Consider the following 12,469-nt stretch of genomic DNA (forward strand, 5'->3'; position numbering starts at 1 on the left):
TCTTCATGGAAATTGAACTTTCCACTTATCTATATAAACAATACATACGTCAAAAGTAAATCTTTGCTTCCCCTTATGAGATTCCACTAAAAACAAAGATCACATTTTATTAAAATAAATAATCATGAATAATCAATAATATTGACTGGATAATCAATCAAAAGGATTGGGTTGCCACAAACGTCCAAGATCCTTAATCTGCTGGAACCAACAAAGATGCTGCAAAATATGAGAAAAATTCATCCTAGTCCAGCGGCCCACTTGCACTCCTTAATAATAAGTGACTGCTGGTTCTAGTAATAATTGCTTTTTCATGCGCACGCTGCTGGTGCATTAATCCGACTAACTTCGGAGAGATTGTTTTCAAAAGCCTGAATTAGGTTTTCAAAATATTGGCCCGTCGATTTTGTGAGCTTTTCAAGCCTGATACAGAAGTCATCAAAATCGCGCAACGCCTTTTTCCCAGTCGAAGTATCAGCGTCAGCTTTAAGGGCGATTTCTATATGGTCTTGCAACTCTTGTTCAACGCAATGATGAAGTCTTGCATATGTCCATTTAAGCATGTGCCTGCATTCTGCTATCTGCAACCATGCATCTACCACACATTTGAACTTTGTTAAACCAAATCGACTCATTCTCGTCTGTTTACACTCATTCAATCTTTTAATCTCTACCTCTCGCACAGCCTGCAGATCAGATAACGCCTTTTCCTCTGACTTTTCATTTGCCTTCCATCTTTCCATATAAAATACCAACCTATCCGAAGAAGATGTTTTAGCTGCAAACCTTTTCCTAGAATCGACGGAGGCGGAATTCCTGGATTGATTCCCTGCATCAATTCTTCCTGATGTTGTTGCAACCTGATCAGGACTATATTGATTGCAAGAATTATGTTTAAACCAATCACCAAGGCATAACCAACAGAATTGAAATTCACACGGGGACGCACATGTCATGTGCATACACCGTTGATTTTTCTCTATTGGTCGATCACACTTTGGACACGGCTTGGAATTATAAAATATCCAGTACGCATTGAGTGAATCACCATTATTAATTTGATTAATCCATTTTTTGACTGTGTCGCAGCCTATTGGACGATGAGACTCCTCTAAACAATTCCAGCAAAATTTATGTGAACAATTGCAGACAACCTCCTCATGAGTTACATTAGAATTAGCAGAGTCAACCTCCACACAGTAGCCACAGTCTGGCGCTGGACACCATTTAACCATACTGTTTTGTTCAACATATGACCTCACAAGATAGGTTCTATATTTGTTCGCATCTTCCTCAGATAACCCCAGAGAAAAAACCATGTCTTCACTCACAATGGCACGACATCGTGGACCTTGATGTGGACATCGTAGGTTGAGGCATCCTGCACCATCATGATTTATTGATGTGTGAATAAAAGTTCGCCAACAATCTTGGCAAAATAAATGGTCGCAGTACTTGAGTGACTTCATGTCTCTGATCTTGAAATCATAGAAACATATCGGACAGGTAGTTAACTCCTCCATTTTTTCTTCTTTGGTCTCATGTTTATCGTCCGGCTGCAACAATAGGCCCACAGAATTTCTCACTTTCTCCTCATCTGCAAACCATTGATCGTTGGCATTAACAGAATTCCAACCGAAGTGACGCAAGAGAATAGCTGCCTCGGCTTCCGAGACAGCCAGCACAGTGGAAACGCTTTTGGTAGCATTGTGCAGACGCTCACCAATGTCGTTCAGAATTAAAACCGTATATTTCATACGTCCTTTATTGTCATCATGACGACTGCGTGCTATTTCCACCATGCTTTCATATCTCAATTCTTCATCTTCGTTTTCGCTTTCGTTGCTTTCCCTTTCATCGCTTTCGTTGTCATATATTTCATTATCGGACATTTCATCGTATAAAGCCATATTGGTCGAGTTCGAGTAGATCAGAGTCTGAGAATCCACAGAAACAAAACTCTCTCAACGTGTTCAAGCAAGTTAAAGTTAAACCGCAATGTTGTCAAGAAACTCTGTCTCCTTACCTTTTTGTACTAAATCAATCTTTGCTTAGCTGATATTTATACTCATCTCACTTGGCGCAGATACCAAAAACCATTCATTATCTGGTTGGTTTTAAATGTAATTTAAAATATTGCTTACAACCCAAAGTGAAGCGGTTTCCCCGCCATCTATTTTTCCCACGAGAAGCATTCTGTTGTCATTATTACTGACGAGAAACATTAAGTTGTCCTTATTAATGAATCACAAACCCTAACATCCACCAAATATATGAAATTATGGTGAATTAAAATATTAAATTTTAACCAAATTTTTCTTGATATTTCTTCTAAATATGCCAAAAATTTCACCATTTGAAGTATCACAGAAAAAGATGTAATGAAAATGTAAAAGTGATTCATTCAAAGTATAAAAACCCTAGGATTATATGCTCTCATACCAAATGTTATAAGCCAAATACATCAAATTCAATAGTTCACACAATGTACAACAATGTGAGCATTAATGACAACCCAAATATAGATAATAATAACATAAATGCCTCAAAATACCTCAAATAGATTCATACATTGAAATAACATCCATACCATCCATAATGAATACAACATCACTATATACACCAATCCATACATTACACATGCAATCACTTCATTATTATGATGATCCTATTATATATACATTTACATATTCCATAGTAAGGCCGAGAATGCAAAATATGTTCATTTAAGGCTTCAAAATGACTCTCGATGTTTTTGACTTGAAATTTTCCAAACTAGGACTGCTGGAAAAAATAGTCTTGTGGATTGATTCCTCCACTTTTTCTACTTTGAAAGCATCAAGATGGATGAAAAAGAAGATACTCATCCAATCCAGATCATACACCCCCATTTTGGGAGGATTTTGGTCCCCAAAAGCATCTACTAAATGAGGTGAGTATATTTTGATGAAAACTTTACTAAACTGAGAGGGCGGGGGTGACTCAGTTTCGTACATTCATGGACATCAAAATTATTTTCTTGTAGCTGATTTTCTGAAAAATTAAATGAGCATATTAAAACATAATTACCAATAGATTTAATATGCGAACATCAAGTAATAAGTTAACCTAAACATCACTTATCTCGATTAAAGGAATAACCTCTTCTATTTTTTTCTTAGCTTGAAACATATCAACATAAGTCTAGTCACACCTCAAGTGTTTTGTTACAGGAGAAAGATGACAAGTATACCAAGCTTTTGATAATATGGGTTAAACACATTCCCTCGTGTTACTCCGCTGTGAGCGAGCCTATTGAGTAACCCAACAGAGTCACCTCAAGGAGATGCAAGCATCGCTTCGTTGCCAGAAGACCTGTTTAATACCACGATGAAGTTGTTTGCATCACCTCATTGTGGAGGAAGCCTTTCTCTTATTTAACCTTTATTTTATTTCTTTAAAGGTATGCTTGAAGCATTTATTGAATATTTGTAGTACGGGTGGAAGAGGCATCGTTACTTATTGAGAAAAAGAGAGGTTGTTCCTTGTTTAAAAGATTTGAAATATAACTGAAGTTAACATGTGCATTTTGAAGTTTTCTCCTCTCTCTTTTTTACTTCGTATATTCAAGATATCGAAACACCATTAAATACAAAGCTTTGTCGGAATGAAGATCCTAATAAAGATATGGGCTTTGTTAGGTCCCTATAATACTAGTGTATTCCCTTATTATTATTGCCATTGTAACCCTTATTGTTATTGTTGTGCCCATGTTGTCCCCATATTGTTATTATTGTGCCCCATAGAAGCCCACTATTGTTATTGTTGTGTTCAATATGTTTCCAAGCACCAACTTGGTCATTTGTGAGGCTCCAACATCTAGGGTACCAACCTTGTCTTCTCAAGGCACCAATTCCAAGGACACCAATCTTTCCAATTCTGAGGCACCAACCCCAAGGGATCCAACCTTATCTTGTCAAGGCACCAACCTTATTTGTTTGAGGCTCCAACCTTCAGGGCACCAACCCTCTGGGCTCCAACCCACTGCTATATTTTGTCTAGATATGTTTGATAGTAATTCTCTGCTTCCAACATCTTCTTCACTGAATTCTGTCTATCTACACCTTCACTGCTACATCAATGACAACGAGTCTTCATATGAAGGACTCTTCACAACTCTTCATATTTCCCTAACAGAGTCTGCAAAGTTACCTCATGATGATTTCAAATAGGCATGATGATCTCCAATAATGTTTCCAAGATTTGTTGAAGCTTTCCAACAAGATATTTGTGCTAAGCCTCAACGTATGCACAAAAGGAATTCTCTATTTTCAAGCCTATGTTCTTTACTGTTGTGGTATCTGTTTCAAGTGTGACTGCTTCTCACTATTCTTGCTATCGTGATCTCTGACTTCCTAGAACCAGACTCACAAATGCTTTAATGTTGGTGTTGGCTACTACTCCCTTCAAACGATGTCAGATGAAGCTTTATTTTTCCCCTTCACAGAATTGTTCTTCAGGTTGCATTATGTACTTGATTTATTAATCACAGGTTTGAGCCTTTCAAAGATTAACCCAATCAACAGAATTGCCTCGTCCTTCGGGTTCCTCCTGTTTCCTCTTGCCTTGCTGGACCTTTGGCTTCCTTCTGTCTTGCTGGACCTTCGCCTTCCTTCTGCCCGACTGGACCTTCGGCTTCCTTCTGTCCTGCTGGACCTACAGATTACTTCTGTCCTTCTGCTTACATCTCTCTCACTTTATCTTCGGCTTCTTTTGTATCTTCATCGTCTGCTAGACCTTTGGCTTCTTGACCTTTTGACTTCCTCTTTCGTTCGCTTGACCTTTTTGATTCCTCTGTTCCTTCAAGTTCACAAGTTGTGAATTGTTACCTCTTCTCTATGATAGATGCCCGAGATACGTTACCCATATGGAGGTGCCACATGCCACGTCATCACCTTTAATTGCGATCACAACTTCATGAAAAAATGGAGTTATTCCTTTAATCCTGCAAACGAACGTTGGTCCCACGTGAATGCACACGACCGGACCCCAAATAAAATAAACTTGTGTCCATAAACTTCTTGGGTCCACTCAGTCCCAAGTCTTATTGGATTCATTCTCCACTGTTGATCTCATCATTAATCTGACGGTTGTTGATCCACCCGATCAACAAACCCAATAGCCGATACTACATCATTTGATGAAGGCACGCTGGATCCAATGGTTCACAACGATATCGGTCGGGGAACATTCACGATGCTTAACTGCCCTTACGGAGCCGATAAGGATTATAAATCCTTGATCTATAGAAGTTCGAGTCCGTTTTGAGATTAACATTCGATCACTTTATGACCCGATATCCATTGGGTATATGAGGTCATCAAATCTACAGCCTGCGTTTCTTCAACTAGTACATGGTTTAAAAACAGAGACTACGGCCTGTTGTTGACTGTGACGTAAGTGTTTGAAAATGAGATCGATGACTAGGATTTAGCGTGGGCCTTCAGCCACGATCAAACATATGTACACTCCTAACCTTCGGTCTTTTGATAGTTGTTTCTCTTGTGATCACTCTGCACTATTCCGCTCTTCTGATAGCTATTTCTCCTATGACTTATCTTCCTGTGGCCTCCGATAACTCTGTTTATGCTCCTCCACTATTTTCTTCATATCGGTTCTTCTTAGGCATATATTACATGTGATACTTCTAATATGGCTCCTCCAATGTTTTCTTCTTTTCTCCTCTGATATCGTTGTTGCTCTTCGTTCTTCTGATAACACTTACCCTTAGGCATATGTGATAACTTGCTTCCTTGATGGCTTCTGATGAACTCTTCCTCTTATTCTTTGGCGTATTGCTCCTATTGCTTTACTGGATCTACTGCGTCATTTGTTGTTCAATTGTTGTTCAATTGACCTCCTACGTCATTTGTTGCTCAATTGACCTCCTGCTATTGAATTGCTATTCAATTGACCTCGCGTCATTTGTTGTTCAATTGTTGTTCAATTGACCTCATGTTGTTCAATCCACTTGGGTCCTCCATCTCATCATATCATCATATATGAAACTTTCATCACTATGAGAATTATGACCAATGGGCATCAATGGGAAATCATGTATCAAAGAATTTGTAATCACAAACACTGCTATATTGACATCAATGATAACCTAGATTAACATGTTCATTTTATGTAATGTAAAGGATGTTTCCCCCTCGAAGAGACTACTTTTCAAGTCATTGATCTATTTCTTTCTTCTATTTTCGTGAGCTTGTTGCATAACAATTGGTATGAGAACTTTGGATTCTAGGGTTTCGCTACTTTAAACAGGTCATCATGGAATTTTTGCTATACATTTTGTTTCTAAAAAGCTTCAGAAGCTGAAATTAAAACACATTTGAGCCAAAATTGTGACAAACCTCATGATCAAATTTCAGATCTTGTCTAGCTATAGTTTCAAAGATATGAACTGAGGAAGTTAGTCTGTTTAGAGGCTCCTAAATTCGATCTCAAACATGTCAGTGTGGGAAAATCGTCATAACTTTCTCTTTGACCATCAGATTCCAATTTTGTAAGAAGTCACAGAAAGAGGACAGACTGTAGTTTGTTGGGTATCATTTTCGGAGACGAAGGTAGAAATCGTGACATGTGGCACATCGTACAAGTTCTCTCTATTGAGGTAGTCTATTATTCATTTTTTCTATATCAAGATGCATTGTCCATTCATTTTTCAAATTATTGGCATGAACCATCCCTTCGTTTTGCCAGTTAATTAATAATTTTCAAGAGGGTTCTCCATTGTTGGTTGATATTTTTGCCATATTCCAGTGCTTCCATGGTAACATGACTCTATGGATATGGAAGCAATATTTATTCTTGATTGTATTATTCGGCCATGATAATGGGAACAAATTCCAGAAATAATAGTGTCTTACTTAGGGAAGTAAATTTAAATTTAGGTTATGGTGCCGAATTGTGTTTGAAAAACATCCTTGTAAAAAGGTGCCCTCTATATATTTAGTTTCCCAAATAGAGAATTATTTCATAAAATGCTTATTTGGTATTCTTTATTCGTTCATGAATTACCTAATTATTTGGAACAATCGTTTCTAAAGAAACTGTGTTAAGGAAATCTATGTAAATATTATTCATGTAGATTTGTACAATTGATTCCACCATATTTGAAGCTATGAAATTGTAATGAATGTGAAAGAACTAGAAGTTATCCTTTATATATCTCCATGTGGTTCATTGTTTTAGATGTTAGCCTTTATATATCTCCATGTGGTTCATTGTTTTAGATGTTAGCCTTTATATATCTCCATGTGGTTCATTGTTTTAGATGTTAGCCTTTATATATCTCCATGTGGTTGATTGTTTTGATATTTGTATGCGATTTTGTTTTAAAGTTGTTCTTTTCAGGAGGGGTATATCTGTTGAAGATATTTCCACCAATGTGATGTTGCATTTTGATCCACAATCTATAAGGTAGTTATCCTTTAATTCTCATTTTATTGGTGAAAAACTAGTTTTTCATAAAAGATTTGTTTCTTACAATGGTCCTATGCAAAATTTTCTTCATGGTTTCTCCACCATTTTACGATTTTCAATCCAAAGCTCATGCAAAGTCCTATTAACTCTTGTACCAAAATGAAATTGCATGCAAAACCCACTGCATGCAAACTAGTTTCCTTTTTCGGTAAGGCATGTTTTGAGGAAAATTTAAGCCTTAAAGAGGAAAGAAATTCCAGTAGATAGAGGCAAGACGTAGATCATATCCAGGCAAAGGAGAGGAGGAAGTGAGTAAGACAAGGAGCGCAAGTTAACTTCAGGCCCCTAGTCACTTAGCTAAGTAATTATTTGGAACAATGGTTTATGAGGAAACTCTGCTAAGGATCTTTATTAAGGTAGATTTGTACAACTCATTCCAACATATTTGAAGCTTTGGAATTGTAAAGAATGTGAAAGGACTAGATGTTAGACTATATATATCTCCACACGATTCATTGTTTTGATATTTGTATGAGATTTTGTTTTAAATTTGTTCTTTTCAGGAGGGGGTATGATCCACATTCTATAAGGTAGTTATCCTTTGTAGTTGAAATCCCATTATATTTCCACTAAAAAAATGACAATAAAAGAAACACAAATGCACACAATGAGTGTCATTTCCTTCACTTCTTTCTCTAAAATCAAATTGTGCTTCTCTCTTTTCTCTACATCCAAATTGTATGATTTTCTGTGTCTCTTTCTTTCTTCACACCTCAAGGCAATGCCAAGAGCCTATAATTCTACCTAGAATGGAGTTATCTATCTCATATATGGATGGGTGTGTAAAGCTACCATCAATGTGAATAAAATGAGTGCTTCTCAAGGTGGCATTCACTTTGGAGACATCCTTGCATGATTCCCAAAAATATATCCCATAAGAGCTCCTCCCTACCTAATAACATTTCACTCCACCCTGAAAAAGGTTGGTTAGTTTTCTCATGCAGATTAAGTCTTGGATTGAGGCTCATCACTAAGAAACTCATGGAATTCAGGTGGTACCGGCCTTAACAAAATGAAATCTATTTTAATTTAACGAGCAATGTGAAACAAACCATAGTCATTGGGGGCTCTAGAGTGTGTGGTTCTATGAAAAGTTATCAAGTATGGTTTTAATCATAAACTAGAATCAAGTTATGTGAAATTGAATGTCCTTACTAAGGTTTTCTATTGCCTTTAAGCAATTTTACTTAATATAGGTTGTGCACTCCTTTGTCTTTAGGTATGATAGGTAGTCATAGTCCACCACGATGATGTTTGTCTTTTGATTTCAAAACAATGCTTAGTGCTAAGGTTCTGGGATGAACTTGGTAAGCCACAACTTTCATCAAGGCAAGTTACAAGGGGGATTACATGGCACCAAGTGAGACGCTTTTTCTCCTCAATTTTATTTATTTTTACATATTTTTTTGAGACTAAGGTAATTGCAACAAAAAACTATGTAAAATCTTAGGTTACTGTCATATGGTATTTTTAAAGGCTTGTGAAATTCTATTCTCTGACAGGAAAAACAATGTGTGAAAGGAATAAGAATTAAAAAAATACATATAAATATGCAGTTTTAGATCTCTGGTTTAAGTGATATAATCTGCAAGGAATAGTTGTATAATTCCTTGTGCTCTATTCTAGCTATTTTTTTTATTGTTTATGGATTAACATGTTATATTTATTATTTTCATCAATGCTATTAGTTTCTCTTTTGGCTAGATAATTTAGGGCCTTCCTATCTGAAGTTTTCCGATGAAAGTTAGAGTTGAACGAAAATGTTAAAATGAGCCTCCCCAAATAGTGGAGATGAAATGTTTGATTACTTTGTGAATAGAAAACAAACTCCTTTAGTTTATTCAGGTGATGTTTTGTTCTTAGATGTAAGTAGGAAAAAAAAGCCCAATTATCTTCCAGTAGAGGTGAGTATGATACTATTCTATGTATTATGCAATGGTCGTTTAAAATAAACAAAATTACACTAAAATCTTTAGGTGCCAATATATGCCTAGTGAAGGCTTGAAATTACGAAATTTCTAGGTGCCCATATATACCATTTCCATGGAAAATGGTAATTAAATTATATGGTTGACCTTTAGAATATTTTTTATTACTTTCCCTCAGCCTACATTCTTATTGAAATTATTTGAGTTTCCCCCTTTCTCGTAAGGTTTGAATCCATATTTTCTGTAGACCTCCCACACATTATGCTGTCTTGATCGATAAACATTGGCCTTTGTTGTGCAATATGACCCCTCATTCTATGCTTTCAATCGAGCATTTCTTATTCAGGCGAGCATCATGTTCATTTATGATATATCAGAAGTTAGCAGATGTAACAGGTGTATTAGCTATAACAACAGATATGTTGCTCCCTTGCCTGCGTTTAATATGATGCATTGGATTTCTGTACACATGCAGACAATTTTATGTCTTATCTACGAAATTAATATGGCTAAATGTATTGTAATTTAAGGGATTTGATATGGTGTTGCCTTCGCAGGTGCGCTTGTAGGCGGGCCATCTTATTAATAAAATGATTTTTATTTTTGGGAGGGATAACCTTCCCAGTCATCCGATTCCATTTTGGATCGGGTGGCGGTGTCTCTTCTTTATGGTGTGGAATATTTCTTCGGTTGTTTGATTTCTTAAATTCCCTTAGAGTAATCATTTAATAGCCATAAGAATCTCAAGATACATTCAATAAATTTGTTTAACGATTTATTTTGTTAAATGCAATCCATTTAATTCTTCTAACATAAGTTATAATTGCTTAAACAGATACTTAAATATTTCACTCTATAGCACAAAATCTCAATTTATCTTTATCCTTAAAAATCATGAATCTATAGAATTAATATTGGTGTGACATATAATGATGAATAAATTTCTTTTGAAATTCTAGTACCTTCTTAACACAATAATGCCACCAATATTCTTAAGCTTTAGTCATTCGAATTTGGATTTTACATTGAGACAATTTTCTAAGTTTTATTTTGACATCATTATTACCTTCTAACTCATGTTTTCCATGGTTTTATGCTACAAAATTTGTGATTGTTGATAATTTATGGTTTAATTATTGTAATTTATGGTTTAAGTATTGTGATTGTTGATGATTTATGATAAAAATATATCTTATTAAACTCATAAACTCTGATAATAAGGATAACTTATTAACCTTATTAGACTTTGATAATAATTATTATAGAGTATATTGGTTCTTATTTTATGCTTCTTCAGTGATGAATCTTGAGTTATAGTAGTGTTTTTATTTCTTGTACAAGGTCTGTAGATCAACCCTCTTTTCTTTACAGTTCATCAACTTTCTTTTTCATCACCTTTTGATAACTGATTTGGCTTTGGTAGACTGATATACTTGTTAAATTAGCTATAGCAAGCTCATTTCTTAAGAATCATTACAAAACTCTGATATTAAATACGTGAGACCTGAAATTCAAGGGGTATCACCATTTGTTTTGGAGGATCAACTGTAAGTGTTTGGCTGGTATAAGTTAAAGTTTGGTGCACTCATTAGTTCCTCATTGGTTTTCTCATGCATCATTATAGACAACAGATTATTTGGTTTAGATACCGGTCCTTTCCTCGGTGGTTCTCTACTCTCATTAGAATCTCATTACACGGTAAAACCACTATCTCATTTTTTTGAGTTGTTGTGCTTGCATAGCTCTCTCCATTACAACCATATAGCAAAGCGAAATTCTAAATGAGTCACATAATTAAGATATGGTTTTATTATGACTCAATGATTCATTGAAAAAGTATAATCTTATAATCTTGATGTTGATAATCTACCCATAATTGACGATGTATAATTATCTGAAAGATCGCACTATTGATATGGTATACTGGCATGTTTTTGTAACAAATCTTTAATGCTGGTGTAACTACTCACCACCGGTTCATTTTACAACACAGTTTACATAGCACTTGAAGTAATTGGATAATTGAAGTTGAAATTGTCACCAATTAAAGTGCTCTAAAATAGTGAAATCTATTCCAATTCACAATGGATAAACTATGATATCTTATTACCTTTAACTGATCGTTGTTCACTTGCATCTATTCATTACTTTATTGTTCAATCCGATCTAAAAACACAGAGATAACATTCCTTGAATGTTGATCATACTATTCACTAATTATTTGGGTTGGATTGTTGTTCTCATTGTCCTTTAGCGATAGCAGTTGCTTGGCATTTCTCTGGTCTATTATTGCAAGAACACAATTCTCTCAATATGATCTTCTAATAAAGCATTGCAATTGCCATTCAGATTACATGTATCTACTCATTTACTACTCATATCATTTATTAAACATCATCAAGCTACCATTGAAGTCCCCTTCATTCTTGAGTAATCAGTTGGGTTTTCAGTATATATATATATATATATAAACCACAGGATGGTATATTTTAGTCTTAGTGGCAAATTGTATAGATTTGGATTTCAGTTTAGATGATGAGTATAATTGCATATAGTGGATAAAGTTGTCTAAGGAGAAATGGAAAGGAGAAACTTGCAATTTTTCTAAAATAATGATAATTAATGATAGTTCATGTGATTATGGGCAACTTGGGTCAGATGCTTAAGGTGGTAGAGAAGAAGTATCACAACAAGGGTAAGAAATCAGTAAGAAGAGACAACCTATTTTAGAACATAGTGGAAGAGTTTGGTATAATCATAACTTGGTACTCTAAACGTATCACTATAAGAGGACGATGCACATAAAGAAGAAAATATTGACAATCAATTAGTGAAGTTGAAAAATCATGGAGGTCATTTTTAGGAACCTGTAAGGTGTGATAAAATAGAATGGAGAAGATAAGTTGTGTGCATAACAACATCTATAACAATAGGAGAGCCACATTGTAAAGTTTTCCATAAGTGACTAGCTATATGAATGAATTATGGATAACAAGATGAAGGATTAGGAG

At 35.4% G+C, this 12,469-nt stretch overlaps 1 pseudogene; it reads right to left on the reverse strand.

Annotated features, from left to right (window-relative positions):
- Nucleotides 1-311: 311 nt before the first annotated feature.
- Nucleotides 312-1,910, reverse strand: LOC149170381 (putative E3 ubiquitin-protein ligase ARI8 pseudogene; annotated as a pseudogene).
- Nucleotides 1,911-12,469: the final 10,559 nt, after the last annotated feature.

The sequence above is a fragment of the Pinus tabuliformis genome, chromosome 4_2 (genome assembly GCF_031772625.1).
Source record: "Pinus tabuliformis cultivar Carrire ecotype Pingquan chromosome 4_2, CPIR1, whole genome shotgun sequence".
NCBI classification, from domain to species: domain Eukaryota; kingdom Viridiplantae; phylum Streptophyta; class Pinopsida; order Pinales; family Pinaceae; genus Pinus; species Pinus tabuliformis.